Source organism: Anomaloglossus baeobatrachus, chromosome 2, assembly GCF_048569485.1.
Source record: "Anomaloglossus baeobatrachus isolate aAnoBae1 chromosome 2, aAnoBae1.hap1, whole genome shotgun sequence".
In the NCBI taxonomy this organism is placed as follows: Eukaryota; Metazoa; Chordata; class Amphibia; order Anura; family Aromobatidae; genus Anomaloglossus; species Anomaloglossus baeobatrachus.
In genome coordinates, this window is record NC_134354.1 from 113,505,134 (window position 1) to 113,527,249 (window position 22,116).

Here is a 22,116-nt window from a genome sequence, read left to right on the forward strand (position 1 = left end):
CATATCTGCTGATCACAGCTATACAGCTGTAAACAGCAGATATGCTCATTTTCTGCCTCACCCAGCTCCGGGCCGAGTGAAACCGAAAGTAATTCATGTGAGCTAAAGGAGTCATCACATGACCCTGTGCTACCGTGACAACCACCGGAAGTCATGTGAACACGTCATGTAACTTCCGGTATCGGCAGGTGAGCAAATGTTTACCGCCGATGCCGTTATAATGGCGCTGTCACATATTGACAGCGTCATTTAAGGGGTTCAACGGCACGAGCAGATAACGATTCTGCTCGTGCCTGGAAGGCACACATCTCAGCTGTGAAAATCAGCTGAGATGTGCGCCGATCGCTGCATGCTGCCGGCGGCAGACCGCAGGCAGCAACACTATGACCGCTAGGACGTAATATTACTGCCCGCAGTCGTTAAGGGGTTACAGAGAACCTGTCAGCAGGTTTTCCCCGTATAAACTGTGCCCACCACCATTAAGCCCTTATATACCTCATTCCAGAACACTGTATATAAGAGCCCAGGCCGCGCTGTATAACATAACAAACAGCTTTTATTAAACTCACCTGTGGGGTAGTCCGGTCTGATGTACATCACTGGTCTTGATTCGGTGCCTCTGCTTGCGATCGCCGTCCTACTTCCCTGTTCCTTGTGGATCATGTGTTCTTTGTCATCAACACAGAGTTCTCCAATGTGCTCTTGTGCATGTGCACTTCTCTCTGCCCTGTAATGCGCAGGCATAGAGAAGGGTTAGAGACCACCCGCATATGTACACTACAATACTTTGCTCTGTCCTCAGCAGAGCAGAGAGACATGCACGTGCACAGGAGTGCAATGGAGGACTCTTTGTGGATGACGTAGGAGGCATTATCCATATGAAGCAGGGAAGGAGGATGGTGATTGCACAAGATGATAGAGGCGCCGGATCAAGAGCAGCGTCATCCATCACACCAGATCGCCCCACAGGTGAGTATGATAAAAGGTCTTTTTTATGTTATACAGATCAGCCTGGGCTCTTATATACAGTATTGTGGAATGCTGTATATAAGGGCTCAGTGGTGGTGGCCACAGTTTATAGGGGACAAATCTGGTCACAGGTTCCCTTTAGTTCCAATTACATTAGACATGTAGGATAAAAGCTCCATATATCATTACTTTTATTTCTATATATTTTCTCCATCTAATACCCGTCCGTTTCAAGATCAACCTTTGCTCTCCACTTGTCTGCTCCTCCCATTATTGTCCATCAAGCTTTTTTTGTGCTTCTGTATTACACTAGATCTACTTTCTTGCAAGTCATGAAGGCCTAAAAGAAGCTCAAACACCAAGTAAATCAGCGAATTGGCAACTTCTACGTTCACCTTTATACACTGGGTGCAGACTTATTAGGCAAGTTGTATTTTAGTGGATTTTTTTTTTATTATTGATCAACAACTATGTTCTCAATCAACCCAAAAGACTCATAAATATCAAAGCTTAATATTTTTGGAAGTTGGAGTGGGATTTTTTTAGACTTGGCTATTTTAGGAGGATATCTGATTTTGCAGGTAACTATTACTGTGCAGAATTATTAGGCAACTTAATAAAAAACAAATATATTCCCATCTCACTTGTTTATTTTCACAAGGTAAACCAATATAACTGCACAAAATTTAGAAATGAACATTTCTGACATGCAAAAACAAAACCCCCCAAAAATTAGTGACCAATAAGCCACCTTTCTTTATGATGACACTCAACAGCCTACCATCCATAGATTCTGTTAGTTGCTTGATCTGTTTACGATCAACATTGCGTGCAGCAGCCACCACAGCATCCCAGACACTGTTCTGAGAGGTGTACTGTTTTCCCTCCCTGTAAATCTCACATTTTATGATGGACCACAGGTTCTCTATGGGGTTCAGATCAGGTGAACAAGGGGGCTATGTCATTATTTTTTCATCTTTTAGACCTTTACTGGCCAGCCATGCTGTGGAGTAGTTGGATGCATATGATGGAGAATTGTCCTGCATGAAAATCATGTTTTTTTTAACAATACCGACTCATTCCTGTACCACTGCTTGAAGAAGTTGTCTTCCAGAAACTGGCAGTAGGTCTAGGTCTGGGAGTTGAGCTTCACTCCATCCTCAACCCGAAAAGGTCCCACAAGTTCATCTTTGATGATACCAGCTTATACCAGTACCCCACCTCCACCTTGCTGGCGTCTGAGTTGGAGTGGAGCTCTCTGCTCTTTACTGATCAGCCTCTGGCCCATCCATTTGGCCCATCAAGAGTCACTCTCATTTCATCAGTCCATAAAACCTTGGAAAAATCATTCTTAAGATATTTCTTGGCCCAGTCTTGACGTTTTATCTTATGTTTCTTGTTCAAAGGTGGTCGTTTTTCAGCCTTTCTTACCTTGATTGTTCGTTGATCACGCTTCAAAAGTTTGGCAATTTCAAGACTGCTGCATCCCTCTGCAAGACATCTCAGAATTTTGGACTTTTCAGAGCCCGTCAAATCTTTCTTCTGACCCATTTTGCCAAAGGAAAGGAAGTTGCCTTATAAGTATGCACCCCTTATATAGGGTGTTGATGTCATTACATCACACCCCTCCTCATTACAGAGATGCACATCACTTTATTTACTTAATTGGTAGTTGGCTCTCAAGCCTATACAACTTAGAGTAGGACAACATGTATAAAAAGCATCATGTGATCAAAATACTCATTTGCCTAATAAGTGTGCACACAGTGTATTTCCTTTACAGATTATAAGATGAGCTGAATTCACCTGTTCCCACAGATTTAACTGGGAATTTAGATCTGCAAATGTAATGCCCCTTGAAATGCTCTGGGGTCTCTCAGACCCCAGTCCATAATATTAAATGTAAAACATAAAAAATAAAAGTAAAAAAATCCTTATACTCAGCCTCCACTCACCTCTTTGGACCCTTCACTTCTCATCATCGTCTATCAGTTCCTTGTCACATCATCTGACCCTTGTCGATCAAGTACAAATCCTCACACCTCTCTCAGTATGCCTGGACTTCTAGGGGCATGCTGCGCAGAGCGTCGCAACAATGGAGATGTCAGCATGAGTGGCGGGAATAAGAAGATGTGGTGAGGACTGAACTGGTGACAGTGAGCATCAGACGAGACGAAGAGATGAGTGCTAAAGTGAGTTTAAGAATTTTTTTTATCCTTTTAAAGGCCTCTTTATGTTTCTGAAAAATGGCAGCCATTTAACTATCTGTGTGCAATCAAATTCCCAAAAATCCACATTTTGATGAATATGGATCTTTGTAACATCTGTGGAATGTGGAATGTAGAGTTTTATAAGAAATTTTATTCTATCATTAAAATTCAGTTTCACTCAAATGTTCCTCTCTAATTGTATGCCATCATCAGTGGATCCCATCTTCTTTTGTAGCAGTCTGTTACTCTGTAAGCGCATTTTTATTATTATGCTTACTGATTTATTCATATCCTGTGTGTAAAGAGAACCTGCCACAAAAAAAAAAGCACAGTGAATTGGAGTCTGACTGCACAATTGGCCCCCTGGTAATTATTGTATCTCTGAAACACTCTGGTGTTTAGAGAAAATACACTTAGAATATCCGGTTGTGTGGACCACTTGGCCGGCGTGTCCCAGCACTGCTCCAGATGACTGACAGGTCTTTCCATAATGAGAGACCTGTCAATCACCTGAAGTGGCGCTGGGGGCAGCCCTGGACTAGTCTTATCTCTACTTATGGTCCCTAGCCGGATATTTTAATGATATTTTTCCTGAAATACAAGAGGTTTTCAGAGATAAATTTTCCTGGCTAAAATCATGCCACCAGTGTTTGATTCATGCTTCCCATAGTTTGGGCAGTATAAATTAAGTCATAGGTTCCCTTTAAACTCCTTTTTATCTGGGAGCTAAAAAAACAAACAAAACTGGAACATTAAAGCACCAGCGTTTTCTTTTTTTCATCATTGGAGTGGTGCTTTTAATCTAAGGGGTACTTTGCACACTACGACATCGCAATCCGATGCTGCGATGCCGAGCGCGATAGTCCCCGCCCCCATCGCAGCTGCGATATCATTGTGATAGCTGCCGTAGCGAATATTATCGCTACAGCAGCTTCACATGCACTTACCTGCCGTGCGACGTCGCTCTGGCCGGCGAACCGCCTCCTTATTAAGGGGGCGGGTCATGCGGCATCACTGCGACGTCACACGGCAGGCGGCCAATAGGAGCGGAGGGGCGGAGATGAGCGGGATGTAAGCATCCCGCCCACCTCCTTCCTTCCGCATAGCCGATGGGAGCCACGGTGACGCAGGTAGGAGATGATCCTCGCTCCTGCGACTTCACACACAGCGATGTGTGCTGCCGCAGGAGCGAGGAACAACATTGGACCGTCACGTCAGCGTAATTATGGAATTCGCCGACGCTACACCGATGATACAATTACGACGCTTTTGCGCTCGTTAATCGTATCATCTAGGATTTACACACTACAATGTCGAGAGCGACGCAGGAAGTGCGTCACTTTCGACATGACCCCACACCTGCGATGTCGTAGTGTGCAAAGCCCGCCTAAGGTCTCTTTTTTGAGATCCTCACAGATTTCTGTGCCATGAGGTGCCATGCTGAACTTCCAGTTACCAGTATGAGAGAGTATGTGAGCGAAAACACCAAATTTATTACACCTGCTCCCCATTAATGTCTGAGACCTTGGTAGTGGAAAACTGGAAGATCAAAAGCGCAAACAATAGGGTCTTATCAGATGGGTCCAAGAAAGGGAAATACGTTCCCAGGAAGAGTGGTAGTGGAAAACTGGAAGACAAAAAGTGCAAACAATAGGATACCTGAAAAAGGAAAGAGATATCTCTCCAAAATGCGTTGATGTATGACTGTTCCTGAAGAAGGTGAGGGATATCTCTCCAAAATACATTGATGTGTGATTGTTCCTGAACAAGGAGAGGGATATCTCTCTGAAACATGTTGATGTATGATTGTTCCTAAAGAAGGAGAGGGATATCTCTCCAAAACACTTTGATGTATGATTGCACCGGAAGAAGAATAGGAATATCTCTCTGAAATGCGTTGATGTACGATTTTTCCCAAAGAAGGAGAGGTATATCTCTGCAAAACACGTTGATGTAGGATTGAGCCTGAAGAAGGAGAGGAATATCTCTCTAAAATGCATTGATGTATGATTGCTCCTGAAGAAGGAGGGATATTACTCTGAAACGTGTAGAAATAAATCATATTGATGTACTACAGAAGCTTCTTCTCTTACAGCAGTGTGACATTCATACCCCCTTTCTTCTCCACAGACACCTGAGACCTTGTAACATTAGGGAGGGAAAATGGTAATTGGGATCAATTTGTCCATTTACACTTAGGGGTGTGCTCACTTTTGTTGCCAGGGCTTTAGCTATTAATGTCTTTGTTGAGATTTTTAGATCACACATCAAATTAACACTGTTATACAAGCTGTACACTGACTACTTATCAATATATCATATATTTAGTGTTGTCCCATGAAAACTATATAATAAAATATTTACAAAAATGTGAGGGGTGTACTCACTTTTGTGATATACTGTCTATCATTTCATTTCTTCAATATTGGTACCTGTAAATGTATTCTAACATTTCTGCAGATTAAGCTATTACATATAGAATGGATACATGCGGCACACATACTTATGGCCCTGTGCGCACTGGAAAACGGAATTCTCTTAAGAAAATTCCGCAGGGTCTGAAAGATTATCGCACCCGCGGTAAAAAAACGCGGCAAACTGCACCCGAAAACCGCATGCGGTTTGCCGCGGTTTTACCGCGGTATTGTTCGCGGTATTGCCGCGGTTTTGCTGCGTGCGGGTTGGTACGTGTGCATTAATGCATTCAATGCAATAAAGCACATTGAAGAAAACAAAAAAAAAAAGGGTCATTTCCTTCTGAGATAGATAGTAGATAGATAAATAGACAGATAGAGGAATAGATAGAAGAATAGATAGATAGACAGAGGGATAGATAGAGGGATAGATAGATAGATAAATAGATAGAGGGATAGATAGAGTCCCTGTGAGCACACTCTGCATTTCTCCCAAGCGGTAATGTGAGTTCACATTACCAGCCGTGGGAAATGCCCTGTGGTTACCTCTGCAGTCTGTCTCGTTGCGAGGCTACATTCAGCGCTGTGTCTGTATCACTCACTTCTGGATGCAAGCAGCGCAAGACGTGGATTATGCCGGAGCTGTGTGATGGGAGGGGTTAATAAAGGGGTTAAAGAGGAGGCTTTTTTGTGTTTTATTTAAAATAAAGGATTTTTCGGTGTGTGTGCTTATTCACTTTACTTACGGGTTGATCATGTCAGCTGTCACATAGACACTGCCATGATCAAACCTGGAGTTAATGGTGGCGATGCGCTGCCATTAACTCGTTATTACCTGGATAGCCACCGCATCACGGCATCTGGAAGAGCTGGGGACACTCCGGGACTGCCACATAATGCATGCGACATTCCCGGGGCAGCTGCGGCTGATATTTTCGGCTGCAGGAGGAGGGGGACATTAACCCTGCCTCTCGCCCTCCCCAGCCTGAGAATACCGGGCCGCCGCTGAGTGCTTACCTTGACTGGAAGGTAAAAATATGGCGGAGCCCACGTGTTTTTTTTTCTATATTTCCGTTTGATTTGTATGTGTATTCTATATGTCTGTGTGAGTGTGATGTGTGTGTGTTCTATGTCTGTGTGTGAGTCTGATGTGGGTGTGTGTTTACTCTCTGCTCCGCTTCCTCTTCCTGTAATGACATCACTTCCCTGCGGGATTTCACGATTACATTGCAGTCAATGGAGTGAAATCCCACAGGGACCTGCGGAAAAGAAGTGACATGCAATTGTTTTTGCTGCGGGACTCCTGCAGCAAAACATGCAGCTGTCAAATTCCGCATAGTGCGCACAGCATTTTTTTTTCTCATAGGTTTTGCTGGTGAATCACTGCAGAGATGTTATGAACATTTTCTGCAGTGAAACATGCAGCAAAACCGCAGGAAATCCGCGGGAAAAAACGGTAAGTGCGCACAGGGCCTATAGAAGTTATTTTTTAATTGCCCTTTAAACAACTGTCATTTTGGTAAAGTTTTTGTTTGAACTTTAGATGGTGGATACTTCCTAAAATGTCACCTGTTGACTGGCGGATACTTGTACGTGAGGTGGCAATTTCAATTTCTTTTTTTTTTCCTCTAGAATAAATGGCTCTATATATTTTCTGTGAAGCCTCATTAGAGCGACAAGCTGCTGGCAGGGTGTCTGACTCCTGTCGGATCTACAACACAGATGCAGAACAGATTGGATCAAAGAAATAAGTAGAAGTGTATTGAAGGGAACACAGAGTAACACTATTACTGTGATCAAAGAACCTTCTTTATCTTTCAATAAAATTTATACTTAAAGATGTGGCCCAAGGTTTATGCCTGTGTAGCCTTCCCATCATTGAGAACTTAACCTATTATTTGATTATTAATAGGGATGATCGAATACCTCAAATATTCAGCTTCGCGAATATTTTCCGAATACGTCGCCGCTATTCGACTATTCGCGAATATTCGATGCGCAGTGTAAAGGCTACTTTACACACTGCGATATCGGTCCCGATATCGCTAGTGTGGGTACCCGCCCCCATCTGTTGCGCGACACGGGCAAATCGCTGCCCGTGTCGCACAACAGCCGTCACACATACATACCTGTCCGGCGACGTCGCTGTGACGGGCGAACCGCTTCCTTTCTGAGGGGGCGGTCCGTGCGGCGTCACAGCGATGTCACTGAACCGCCGCCCAATAGCAGCGGAGGGGCGGAGCTGAGCGGGACGTAACATCCCGCCCACCTCCTTCCTTCCTCATAGCGGCCGGGAGGCAGGTAAGGGGAGCTTCCTCGTTCCTGCGGCGTCACACGCAGCGATGTGTGCTGTCGCAGGAACGAGGAACAACCTCGTTACTGCTGCAGTAACGAGATTTGAGAATGGACCCCCAAGTCGCTGATTAGCGATTTTGCACGTTTTTGCAACGATGCAAAATCGCTTATCGGTGTCACACGCAACGGCATCGCTAATGCGGCCGGATGTGCGTCACGAATTCCGTGACCCCAACGACTCCGCATTAGCGATGTCGCAGCGTGTAAAGCCCGCTTAAGTCTATGGGAAGCCTGAATAGTTCTGAATAGTTGTTATTCAGGTTTCCCATAGACTGACATTGCGCATCGAATATTCGCGAATAGTCAAATAGCGGCGACGTATTCGGAAATATTCACAAAGCCGAATATTTGAGGTATTCGATCATCCCTATTATTATCATTTCAAAAATACTCAGGTATCTGGGTTTTGCCACCGTTACTTCAAGAGAAACACTTTTACCATCTACAATATTCCTTAATTCTACAAAAGATGGCATGACATATGCAAAAAATCCAGGATTTTACACATTTTTTTTGCATTGTCAACATCAGGAAGTTATTAGCTATTCATTTTCCTCCCCAAAATTCAACATATTCCTTTTTTATAATAGATTTATCCCTTCTGTATATGCCCTACTAGGACAGATAAATGGGGTGTCATTTTAATCCTGAACCCATTTGGAAGGCAGGTAAAAGAAGGCCACATTTGTATTATTAGAAATAAGGAAATTGCTTGCAAATTGAATTTGTTTACATCTTTTTTAAAAAAATCTATTAATTTGCAATTTGCTTTACATCAATCGCCTGAAAAGGCTCACATGACCTCGAGCTCAGCCAGGGAGGTTTATCCGTAATACCTTGCAGATCTTTCATTATATGGTATGGACTATCATAATCAATATAAAAGCTAAAGTAGGGAATGCAATTATTTTGTGGTGAATCTGGATTTTGAAAAGACATCATATCTCCCAGCTTAGCCATAGAGGTAAGGTGGTAAAGGTGTCACGCTAGGTACGAGGAAGTACCAAGCGATTGGCAAAATGGAAGGAAAACCCTATGTCTAGGGAAGGAAAAAAGACTTCTGTCCAGCGCAATGACCATGAATAAGATAATAACATTTCCAGGATTTATTTGATGCTTAGCGAACTCATAAAATCAGACACTCACAATGCACATATAATTGAAACGCGTCGCTGTTGTCATACCATTTTTTTCCCCACTGGTTTGTCAGCTTGACTTTTACATGTATTGTAAGTGTCTGATTTTATGAGTTCGCTAACCATCAAATAAATCCTGGAAATGTTATTATCTGATTCATGGTCATTGCGCTGGACAGAAGTCTTTTTTCCTGTTCTAGTACTGAGGAACCACACCTTAAAGAAGGTTCAGATTCCAACATACAGAGGGGTGAGCTGAATCTTTTTCTCTTTTCTTGCTATGTCTAGGGAAAGGTGAGATGCTGACCCCTGACCAAGCCAACCGCTGGGTCCTGGGTTCTCTCCCCACTCTAGATAGGTTCCACACCGAGCTGAATACCTGGCCATAGGCTGACATTGATCTGGGTCCTAGGTAGGGAGCAGATGGGATGAGCGCTTCGTAAACCCCACTTTGCGCTAAAGCACACACAGGGATAACAAACAAGGGAAAACAACAAACAACTTCTCTCCAGTTGACTCAGGGAGAGAAACTGCAACAACCACCAAGATTCTCCAGATGTATGCAAACCGACTGCTAGCACAGAAGACTTGATAAAGTCATATGAAATATTACCAGCACCATGTAATAGGAAGTGAAGGTATGTAAAGTCACAAGGGAAGTACTGATGAACAGGAGCTGACAGGCTGAGGAACTCCGCAGGGTCCTAAAGGGAGAGGGATAAAAGCCAAGCAGAAACAATAAAAGGTCAGGGAGCAATTTGTGTAGCCAAATGCTGTGACCTTCTATATCCGGGCACCACAGGACTGTTTGTTACCTGTGATCAAAGACATACAACAGTAATGAAGCTATACATATAGCATGTGACAGCACAGCAGTGAAAAAGGGTTAATACTCTAGCCATTCAGGTGTTCATACTCCAAAGGTGTATGTTCCAAAAGGATCAGGTTGTCCAAAATGTCACGTTTATATACTCTACAGATGAACATATAATTAAAGAATTTGCTATACTTCAGCTTGGGACTAATGTGCTTATTTAAATCAATCTATTGTCTATGGGATGCAGGACAAGAAGAGTCCACCGAAGCAAGACACGCTTTTCAGAATTGCTGTCCATATTGTTACAAGATGACCCTTCTAATAACCCTGAATTCTCTAATAGGTTATAAGAAAATGGTATTACTAAATCAGACAACTTATTTTAAATAAATAAAAAGGAAGCAGATATTCGGTCCAAGAAACATGATTAAGATTTAATTTGTAATTCTTGTTATAAGTTACAGAATGGAAAAAAAAAAACAAATTTGAGATGATTAGCATAAGGCTTATAGGAAAAACCCATATTTTTAGGGGTTTTTAATAGACCTAAACCTCACATGATGTAACAGTGCTGCTGTATTGAGGAGAAGATAACGGGACATAAATTATACACTTTTATTCTGCTGTCAGCTGCTCTGAAATAGTGTTCTTAATTTTGCCACAAGCAATGGTCATGCTGTAATCTTAATGGAAATCTGGTCCAGAATCATTGTTTTCTGTTTGACGTATGGAAGTTGAGTACGATAGCAATGATGGCCGACCAGCAGCACATTTATTTTGTTTCTGAGATTCACAAAAGATCAAGCTCTTTCCCCAGAAATGCTATTTGAGACAATGTGGCCCATGCAAGCTGCCCCCACCATGCGAAAGATAGACTCAACAACTTGTATTAGCTGATAACATCCCTACGTATGTTTTTGTAAGTACCGCACTAAAAGAGTGTATGTCTCTAAATTTCATATTATTTACAACCGAAAGGCAAAAAAAATAATAGTTTGGCAGTAAAATAAAATTTTCTAGGCATAGATTGATTAAAAATAATACAATAAGGATGCGATTTGCAAACTTACCGTCACATACCGACAAGTCTTTTGACAAGATCTCTAACGCCTACTGCTTATTTAGTTTTAAACTTAATTTTAGAATGACAACGGGATTCTATACATTAAAATGTGTATTTTTTGAGCATTTCACTAGCCAAATATATTCATGATATAAAGAATAATAAACTATAAGGAGCTTGTCTGTTAGGGATGATGGGCTGTGATCGAATTTTGCATGTATACAGTATATATACTTCAGGTCTCCATACACATTGAATAAAAGTTATCCAAACTCACCAATTTCAGCATGATATGGCCATCCAATGTGAATGGGGATCTAGCGACTATCTGCTGATAGATGAAGCATTGAGAGAGAAGAATCCCATTTGTATTTGAATTTCAATGGTCAATCATTTTGTTCAGAATGGAGATAAGCTGCTACCAGAAGAGTCTTGCAGTGGTTCTGTCACAGGGAACAAAAGGAACTCACTGGGAAAGTCAGGAGAGATAGATGTCGACCTAACATTCATTTGACCGACAGCTATGTAATGCTTAAAAGGGTTGCCCAGTCTTAAGCAGCAACTCTGCTGTAACGTTTTGTGACTGCAGCCTTGTGAATCCTCACATTGCATGCACTGTGCACTGCGAAGATTCTTCAGTGCCAGTTCCGGGAGCAAGTGACCTCAAGAGTATTGAGCGAGGCCAGATACAGTCTAGTCAGAATGTGTTGAAGTTTGGAAATTGCATACTTGCGGTCACTTGACTGTCTGCTCCCAATGCTGGCATCAGAGAAACAACACAGAGTGCAGTCGCATAGAGTGACTGCAGATTTGTAGCATAAGACTGGAAAACCCTTTTAAGGTGGCCTTTAAACTCATGTATTGTTTCAGCTTGACTTATAAAAGGTTTATTTTAAAGGGAACCTGTCACCAGATTTGGCGACTATAAGCTATGGCTACCACCACTGAGTTCTTATATACAGCATTCAAGACTACTGTATATAAAAGCCCAGGCCGCTGTGTAGAATGTAAAAAACACTTTTATAATACTCACCTAAGGGGCGGTTAAGTCCGATGGGTGTCGCTGCTCTCCGGTCCAGCGCCTCCTTTCTCCGGTCCAGTGCCTCCTCTCTGCGGCGATCGCCGTCCTCCTTCGTGGCCTGTGTGGGTGACGCGTCCTACATCATGCATGCTAGCCGGCATTGAGAGCCTGCGCAGGCACACTTTGATCTGCCCTACTCTTGGCAGATCAAAGTATTGTAGTGTACATGCGTGGGCGGTATTTAATAGGGATGATCGAATACCTCAAATATTTGTCTACGCCCATATTCAACGAATAGGTTGCCGCTATTCGACTATTTGCGAATATTCGATGCGCAATTTAAGACTATGGGAAACCCGAATAGTTGCCGAATAGCAACTATTCGGGCTTCCCATAGAGTTACATTGTGCATCGAATATTCGCATAGTGGTGACCTATTCATCGAATATTCGTGAAGCCAAACATTGCCGAATATTTGTGATATTCGATCATCCCTAGTCTTTAACCTTTCCACGTGCCTATGCATTACAGTACTTTAATCTGCTCTCATCAGGGCAGAACAAAATGCGCCTGTGCAGGAGCGCAATGTTGGCCTGTATGGGTAACGTAGACATGTCATCCACACTGGGCTGGGTAGAAGGAGGACAGAGACTGTAACAGAGAGCAGGCGCCGGACCTTAGAGCAACAACACCCATCGGACCAGACCACCCCATAGGGGAGTATTATAAAAGTGTTTTTACGTTGTACAGCGCAGCCTGGGCTCTTATATACAGTATTCGGAAATGCTGTATATAAGAGCTCACTGCTGGTGGTGGCTGCAGCTTATAATCACCAAATCTGGTGACAGGTTCCCTTTAATATCACATAAGAAAATTTTCAACAAGGATTAAACAGCCATTTTTACATTCATTTTCAAATTAAGTACACCAGCATCATCAGGTCTAAAAACTATTTAAGAATCTTTGCAGTTTATATTGGGCCATTAGGTTTATTTTTATAAGCAAAATTTGAATAACTATCCTTACAAAGGGTTATCTTGTAACTAATAAAAGGCCATAAAATAAATAAGGTAGATATGCATGTTTCTGCAATCTCTAAACTTAACCAATAACTATTTTTTTTTGTAATTATTAATCAGCCAGTTATTATTTTTTTGTAATATATTTCATTAGCTTTTTTGCTTCCTTCTCTCCCAAACACCATGCTGCAGTGCTGTTTTAACTGCCTCCCTTATAATCTGTTTTTAACTGCTTCTCACCTCTGTCCCTTATTTCCAGTCAGAGTACAGGACTCTCCCTGTCAGATCCTCTCTGCTCCTTTTTCAAAACTCATACTGGAAAAGTCACTAAGACATATTTACACATTTGTAAATAGATCACTATTTCTTACTGAGCAATTATTAAAAGCAGATTCTTAGGGAATTTACGCTAGGCAGTAGGGATGAGCCAACCTGTGGAAGTTTAGGTTCTCTAGGTTCAGTCGGACTTTAATTAAAAGTTTGGTTTGTGACCTGAATTGACTCCGGACCCTGAACCCCATATAAGTCAATGGAGACCTGAACTTCTGTCATGTAAAATGGCTGTAAAATTGTCATAGTAAGGTCTAGGAGGCTCCAAAGACAGCACAATGGGGGTAATAGCCATGCAAACATATGTAGATAGGAAATAAATGCAAAAAAACCCCCAAAACATGGGCTCCCGCCTAGTTTTGATAATCAGTGCAGGTAAAGCAGACAACTGTGAGCTGCAACCTTCAGCTGTCTGCTTTACCTTGGCTCATTATCAAAAATAGAAGGAATCCCACACCATTTTTAAAATTATTTACATAATTTTAAAAACTATATTGGGTGCCGCATTAGTTTTGATAACTAACCAAGGTGAAGTAGACAGCTGAGTGCTGGTATTATCAGGCTGGGAAGGCCATGGTTATTTGGCCCTTTCTAGTCTAAAAGTAGCAGCTCGCAGCTACCCCAGAAGTGGTATTTCACATTAGATGTGGCAATTCTGGCACTTTGCCCAGCTCTTCCCCATTGTTCTGCTGCGGTGGCAATCAGGGTAATACTTTTGGGGCCATCAGACACCCCCATTAAAAAAGCACACACAGAAAACAAAAAGTTTATTGGAATAAAGACTCCCCCATACTCCCTCTTTCACCAATTTATTAATTAAAAAGAAATCCTAGAAGTTTCAATGTAATCAAATGGAGGAATGTCCCATGACGCTCATTGAATCCTATGGAGCTTTGTCCTGAGAACATTCTCAGAATGAGGCTGCATACGTCACACCCAGTTAGCGGTTGGTACAGGATATCTAATGAGAGTATTATTTTTTTTAATATACTAACAATAATTTGTGGAAGAGGTTTTTTATTCTTACAATAAATCAGTTTTTCTTTTTGGTATTTTTGTTATTTACCTGCTAGTGAAACCATTTAACATTGCCTAATGTATTTTTCCAAAAATCTTGAATAACCTCAACCCAAACTAGTTAGAAAAAGAGGAAGGAATATTTCAGCTAATACATGTTACCCAAACTGTGGACTGCATACAGTATATTGGACACTGCCTGTATGAAATCAGCCAAGTATGTTTCACTCTGAAACGCTGTGGCGTTTCGAGAAAAATATACTTTTCGTAACCACCAGGGCCTGACCCATGCTGTAAACTAGTCACACATTCGGGTCCCTGGTGGCTTCTCCCTGCCTGATGATACTTCACTATGTACTTGTAGGCATCGGCCTATCAGTTGGTGTCAGCGGGTGGGGAGACGTCACCAAGGACCCGCCTGGCCGACTAGTTTACAGCATGGCTCAGTTCACGGCAGCTACTAAAAGTATGTTTTTCTCTGAAACGCTGCAGGATTTCAGAGTGAAGCTTACATGGCTGGGATTGTTCAGCCATTGTCTGATACACGCTGTTCACGGCTTGGACAGCAAGAATCAGGTTACAGGTTCCCTTTAATTCAACATAATTAGCTTCCATGTTTCTTAGCCATTTCTGGTAATTTCTGCCCTAAGAGGTTTCATAACAAAATTACAAAGCAGCAAAGGTTCAGGTATAAGAGCTTTGTCAGAATTATTGTTACCATTTTCCTTCCATTTACAAAGTAGAGTTGAGAGTGTTTAGATGACCTTTAAGCAGCGTAAAGTCAGTCAGGTAATGTGGTAATTTTGGAAAAGTGGCATTTATGTTTTTAGACTTTTTCACTGGAAGAACAAATACGAAACATTAGATGGTAATGGACAGACATAATGACATTGTTAATTATGCAGTTAGTTTGAGTGTGAGATGTAATTTTGTTTCTGGGTGATTTATTTGTGGCAAAGGATATTTTTTCAGAGGTAGATTGAGAAAACTATGTTGCTGTTTAGTACCAAAAGAAATAAACGAGCTGCAATACGAGGCAAAACTACTACAAAGGTATGGCGCTATGCTTGATAAACAATGAAGACAAGGCAGTGCCCTTCAAAATACCACAGCCACCTTAGCTGATTTGGTGGATGCCAGGAATTGCAACCCTACTGATCTGACATTGATGACATATACTAAGAATAGATCAGGAAAACTTTTTAACAGAAACAGAATTGAACAGAAAGATTTGAGCTCCTCTATTTCGGAACCTAGTCTTGCCATTTGTGGCAGTCAAACAAGGACAGTCTTCACTTCTTCAGCTGGCATCCTCAGCTCAGGGATCCTGGGAGCCTCCGACATTTACTAGACGTGACCCAGTTCAATCATGACATAGTGTGGAACCTAGTGAAAATCAGAGGTGCCCAGAATGTCATGCTGAGAATGCTGAGCACAGAAGTGAAGATTGCACCAGTCCGGCTGCCATGCTGGACTAATCTAGGACAGCACAAATTGTATCGCACAGCTCTACTCTTTAAGAGTGTTGAATTTTTATCCTCAAAGCAGTTTTAGTTAGTAGAATTTGTTTAAAAATGTTCCCATATCATTGAATGACCAGTAAATATAAGCTGGCTGTATTTATATATTATATGGAGGACCCAGGCTGTGTGCATGTATATAATATAGAGGACCCAGGCTGCATATAAATGTGTATATACAGTACAGACCAAAAGTTTGGACACACGTTCTTATTCAAAGAGTTTTCTTTATTTTCATGACTCTGAAAATTGTAGATTTACATTGAAGGCATCAAAACTATGAATTAACACATGTGGAATGAAATATTTAACAAAAAAGTGGGAAACAACTGAAAATATGTATTATATTCTCGGTTCTTCAAAGTAGCCACCTTTTGCTTTGATTACTGCATTGCACATTCTTGGCATTCTCTTGATGAGCTTCAAGAGGTAGTCACCGGAAATGGTTTTCAGTTCACAGGTGTGCCCTGTTAAGTTTAATAAATGGGATTTCTTGCCTTATAAATGGGGTTGGGACCATCAGTTGTGTGGTGCAGATGTCTGGTGGATACACAGCTGATAGTCCTACTGAATAGACTGTTAGAATTTGTATTATGGCATGAAAAAAGCAGCTAAGTAAAGAAAAATGAGTGGCTATAATTATTTAAGAAATGAAGATCAGTTAGTCCGAAAAATTGGGAAAACTTTGAAAGTGTCCCCAAGTGCACTGGCAAAAACCACCAAATGCTACAAAGAAACTGGCTCATATGAAGACCGCCCCAGGAAAGGAAAACCAAGAGTCACCTCTGCTGCGGAGGATAAGTTTATCCGAGTCACCAGCCTCAGAAATCGTAGGTTAACAGCAGCTCAAATTAGAGACCAGGTCAATGCCACACAGAGTTCTAGCAGCAGACACATCTCTAGAACAACTGTTAAGAGGAGACTTTGTGCAGCAGACCTTCATGGTAAAATAGCTGCTAGGAAACCACTGCTAAGGACAGGCAACAAGCAGAAAAGACTTGTTTGGGCTAAAAAACACAAGGAATGGACATTAGACCAGTGGAAATCTGTGCTTTGGTCTGATGAGTCTAAATTTTGAGATTTTTGGATCCAACCACCATGTGTTTGTCCGACGCAGAAAAGGTGAACGAATGGACTCTACATGCCTGGTTCCCACTGTGAAGCATGGATGAGGAGGTGTGATGGTGTGGGGGTGTTTTGCTGGTGACATTGTTGGGGATTTATTCAAAATTGAAGGCATACTGAACCAGCATGGCTACCACAGCCTCTTGCAGCGGATGCTATTCCATCCGGTTTGCGTTTAGTTGGACCATCAGTTACTTTTCAACAGGGCAATGACCCCAAACACACCTCCAGGCTGTGTAAGGGCTATTTGACTAAGAAGGAGACTGATGGGGTTCTACGCCAGATGACCTGGCCTTCACAGTCACCAGACCTGAACCCAATCGAGATGGTTTGCTGTGAGCTGGACCGCAGAGTGAAGGCAAAAGGGCCAAAAAGTGCTAAGCATCTCTGAAAACTCCTTCAAGACTGTTGGAAGACCATTTCCGGTGACTCCTTCTTGAAGCTCATCAAGAGAATGCCAAGAGAGGACAAAGCAGTAATCAAAGCAAAAGGTGGTTACTTTGAAGAACCTAGAATATAAGACATATTTTCACTTGTTTCACACTTTTTTGTTAAGTATTTCATTCCACATGTGTTAATTCATAGTTTTGATGCCTTCAATGTGAATCTACATTTTTCAGAGTCATGAAAATAAAGAAAACTCTTTGAATGAGAAGGTGTGTCCAAACATTTGGTCTGTACTGTATACAGTGCCTTGCGAAAGTATTTGGCTCCCAACTTTTCCTACATTTCAGGCTTCAAACATAAAAATGTAAAAGTTATGGTGAATAATCAACAAGTGGGACACAATTGTGAAGTTGAAAGATAATTATTGGTTATTTAAAATTTTTGTAAAAAAATAAAAAACTGAAAAGTGGGGCGTGCAATATTTAAGTTAATACTTTGTAGCGCCACCTTTTGCTGCGATTACAGCTGCAAGTCTCTTGGGGTATGTCTCTATCAGTTTTGCACATCGAGAAACTGAAATTCTTGCCCATTCTTCCTTTGGAAACAGCTGGAGCTGAGTGAGGTTGGATGGAGAGTGTTTGTGATCAGCAGTTTTCAGCTCTCTCTACAGATTCTCGATTTAATTCAGGTCTGGACTTTTACTTGGCCATTCTAACACCTGGATACGTTTATTTGTGAACCATTTCATTGTAGATTTTGCTTTATGTTTGGGATCATTGTCTTGTTGGAAGACAAATCTTCGTCCCAGTCTCAGCTCTTTTGCAAACTCCAACAGGTATTCTTCAAGAATGGTCCTGTATTTGGCTCCATCCATCTTCCCATCAATTTTAAAAATCGTCCCTGTCACTGCTGAAGAAAAGCAGGCCCAAACCTTGATGCTGCCACCATCATTTTCTGACAGTGGGGATGGTGTGTTCAGGGTGATGAACTGTGCTGCTGTTATGCCAAACATATCGTTTGGCATTGTGCCCAAATAGTTTGATTTTGGTTTCATCTGACCAGAGCACCTTCTTCCACATGTATGGTGTGTCTGCCAGGTGGCTTGTGGAAAACTTTAAATGACACTTTTTATGGCTATCTTTGAGAAATGGCTTTCTTCTTGCCACTCTTCCATAAAGGCCAGATTTGTGCAGTGTACGACTGATTGTTGTCCTATGGACAGACTCTCCCACCTCAGCTGTAGATCTCTGCAGTTCATACAGAGTGATCATGGGCCTCTTGGCTGCATCTCTGATCAGTCTTCTCCTTGTTTGAGATGAAATTTTTGAGGGACGGCCGGGTCTTGGTAGATTTGAAGTGGTATGATACTCCTTCCATTTCAATATGATCGCTTGCACGGTGCTTCTTGGAATGTATAAAGTTATGGAAATCTTTTTGCAACTAAATCCAGCTTTAAACTTCTCCACAACAGTATCACGGACCTGCCTGTTGTGTTCCTTGGTCTTCATGATGCTCTCTTCGCTTTAAACAGAACACTGAGACTATCACAGAGCAGGTACATTTATACGGAGACTTGATTGCACACAGGTGGCTTATATCTATCATAATCAGTAATTTAGAACAACATTGTATCATTCAGAGATCCTCAATGAACTTCTGGAGTGAGTTTGCTGCACTGAAAATAAAAGGGTCGAATAATATTGAACGCCCCAATTTTGAGTTTTTTATTTTTTACAAATATTTAAAATAAGCAATAAATATAGTTCAACTTCACAATTGTGTACCACTTGTTATTGATTCTTCACCATAGCATTAAAGTTTTTAATCTTTCTGTTTGAAGCCTGAAATGTGGGAAAAGGTTGAAAAATTAAAGGGGGCTGAATACTTTCGCAAGGCACTGAATGAATATATACATATATATACACTAGAAGGTGGCCCGATTCTATGCATCAGGTATTCTAGCATTTACGTATTGTGTAGTTAATGTATGATTTTTGTTATATATTTATATATATATATATATATATATACATATATATATATATATATATTTATATATATATATATAGATGTTGTTGTGTGTAGTTACCAAGTGTTTGTGTAGGGTGCTGTACATGTTCTGGGTGTTGTCTGGGTGTGGCGGGGGGTGAGAGCGGTGTTGTTTGTGTGCTGCGTTGTGTGTGTTGCGCTGTTTGTGGAGCGCTGTGTGTCTGTAGCGTTGTGTGTGTTGTGCAGTTTGTGTGGGTGTGGGGTGTGTGTGTTTTGGTGGGAGGTATGTTTTGTGCAATGTGTGTGTTGTGCGGCATGGGCGTATATTTGTGTGTGAAGCGGTGTTTGTGTGTTGGGTGTTGTGTGTGTGCGGCATTGTCTGTGTGTGTGGGTGTCTGTGTAGGGCGGTGTTTGTGGTTCCCAGTGTGTGTGTGGTGTGTTGTGCAGTGCGTGTGTGGCGGTGTGTGTGTGTGTTTTGGGGGGAGGTGTGTACCCCCCATCGTGCTCCATCCCCCATGCTGCGCACCCCCCATCGTGCTCCATCGCCCATGCTGCGCACCCCCCATCGTGCTCCATCCCCCATGCTGCGCACCCCCCATCGTGCTCCATCCCCCATGCTTCACACTCCCCATCATGCTCCATCCCCCATGCTGCACACTCCCCATTATGCTGCATCCCCCATGCTGCGCACTCCCCATCGTGCTCCATCCCCCATGCTGCGCACTCCCCATCGTGCTCCATCCCCCATGCTGCACATTCCCCATCGTGCTCCATCCCCCATGCTGCGCATTCCCCATCATGCTCCATCCCCATACACGCACACACACATTGACGATATTGCACATATGTGCTCACACTCACAACATCCGGAGATACCACATGCTTCTGGCCGTGTGATATTCTGGCAGGTCCTGGTAGGTCACTGCACGCACAGTATCGCCGCCGAGAAGCAAGCGATATCACTGGAAGTTGTGAGTGTGTGGATGCGATCTGATGTGTGTGTGAGGTGTGTGTGAGAGTGAGTGTGATCTGATGTGTGTGTGTCTGTTGTTATGTGTGTGCGTGTGTGTGTGTTCCGCCGCTGCAGGACGTGGATGCGATCTGATGTGTGTGTGAGGTGTGTGTGAGAGTGAGTGTGATCTGACGTGTGTGTGTCTGTTGTTATGTGTGTGCATGTGTGTGTGTTCCGCTGCTGCAGGACCTTGATGCGCTCACCTGGGAGGCGAGCGTCCAATGCGTGAGGGGGCGAGTCCATGCCGAGCGGCAAATCCGTGTGGGGGGACGGGGCCATGCCGAGCCCAGCGGTCAATCCGCTGTTTGGGGCGAGCGTCCAATGCATGAGGGGGCTGGTCCAGGCCGAGCGGCGGGTCCAGGCCAAGCGGCTAATCCGTGTGTGGGGGCGGGGCCATGCCGAGCCCAGCGTCCAATTCGCTGTTTGGGGAGAGCGTCCAATCCGTGTGGGTGGGCGGGGCCATGGCGAGCCCAGCGGCCAATCCACTGTTTGGGGCGAGTGAGGGGGCGGGGCCATGCCGAGCGGCAAATCCGTGTGGGGGGACGGGGCCATGCCGAGCCAAGCGGCCAATCCGCTGTTTTGGGCGAGCGTCCAATGCGTGAGGGTGCTGGTCCAGGCCGAGCGGCGGGTCCAGGCCGAGCGGCTAATCCATGTGTGGGGCGAGGCCATGCCAAGCCCAGCGGCCGATCCGCTGTTTGGGGCGAGCGTCCAATGCGTGAGGGGGCGGGTCCAGGCCGAGCGGCCAATCCGTGCGGGGGGGCGGGGCCATGGCGAGCCCAGCGGCAAATCCGCTGTTTGTCACCGTAAGGACACAATGTTGGAGCAAGACAGACAGACAGACAGACAGAATAAGGCAATTATATATATACTAGAAGGTGGCCCGATTTTACGCATCGGGTATTCTAGAATTTACGTATTGTGTAGTTAATGTATGATTTTTGTTATATATATATATATATATATATTTATATATATATAGATGTTGTTGTGTGTAGTTACCAAGTGTTTGTGTAGGGGCTGTACATGTTCTGGGTGTTGTCTGGGTGTGGCGGGGGGTGAGAGCGGTGTTGTATGTGTGTTTCGTGTGTTGCGTTGTTTGTGGAGCGCTGTGTGTCTGTAGCATTGTGTGTGTGTGTGTTGCGCGGCTTGTGTGGGTGTGGTGTGTTTTGGGGGGAGGTATGTTTTGTGCAATGTGTGTGTGTTGTGCGGTATGTGCGTATATTTATGTATGCCGCGGTGTTTGTGTTGGGTGTTGTGTGTGTGCAGCGTTGTCTGTGTGTGTGGGTGTCTGTGTAGGGCGGTGTGTGTTGTTCCCAGTGTGTGTGTGGTGTGTTGTGTGTGTGTTGGGGGGAGGTGTGCACCTCCCATCGTGCTCCATCCCCCATGCTGCGCACCCCCCATCGTGCTCCATCCGCCATGCTGCGCACTCCCAAACGTACTCCATCTGCCATGCTGCGCACTCCCAAACGTGCTCCATCCGCCATGCTGCGCACTCCCAAACGTGGTCCATCCGCCATGCTGCGCACTCCCAAACGTGCTCCATCCGCCATGCTGCGCACTCCCAAACGTGCTCCATCCGCCATGCTGCGCACTCCCAAACGTGCTCCATCCGCCATGCTGCGCACTCCCAAACATGCTCCATCCGCCATGCTGCGCACTCCCAAACGTGGTCCATCCGCCATGCTGCGCAGTCCCAAACATGCTCCATCCGCCATGCTGCGCACTCCCAAAC

At 43.5% G+C, this 22,116-nt stretch overlaps 1 protein-coding gene across 1 annotated transcript in view; it reads left to right on the top strand.

Annotated features, from left to right (window-relative positions):
- The window catches only part of PITPNM3 (PITPNM family member 3), a 729,687-nt gene that overhangs the window by 125,837 nt on the left and 581,734 nt on the right, over positions 1 to 22,116 (top strand). The window lies entirely within an intron of this gene.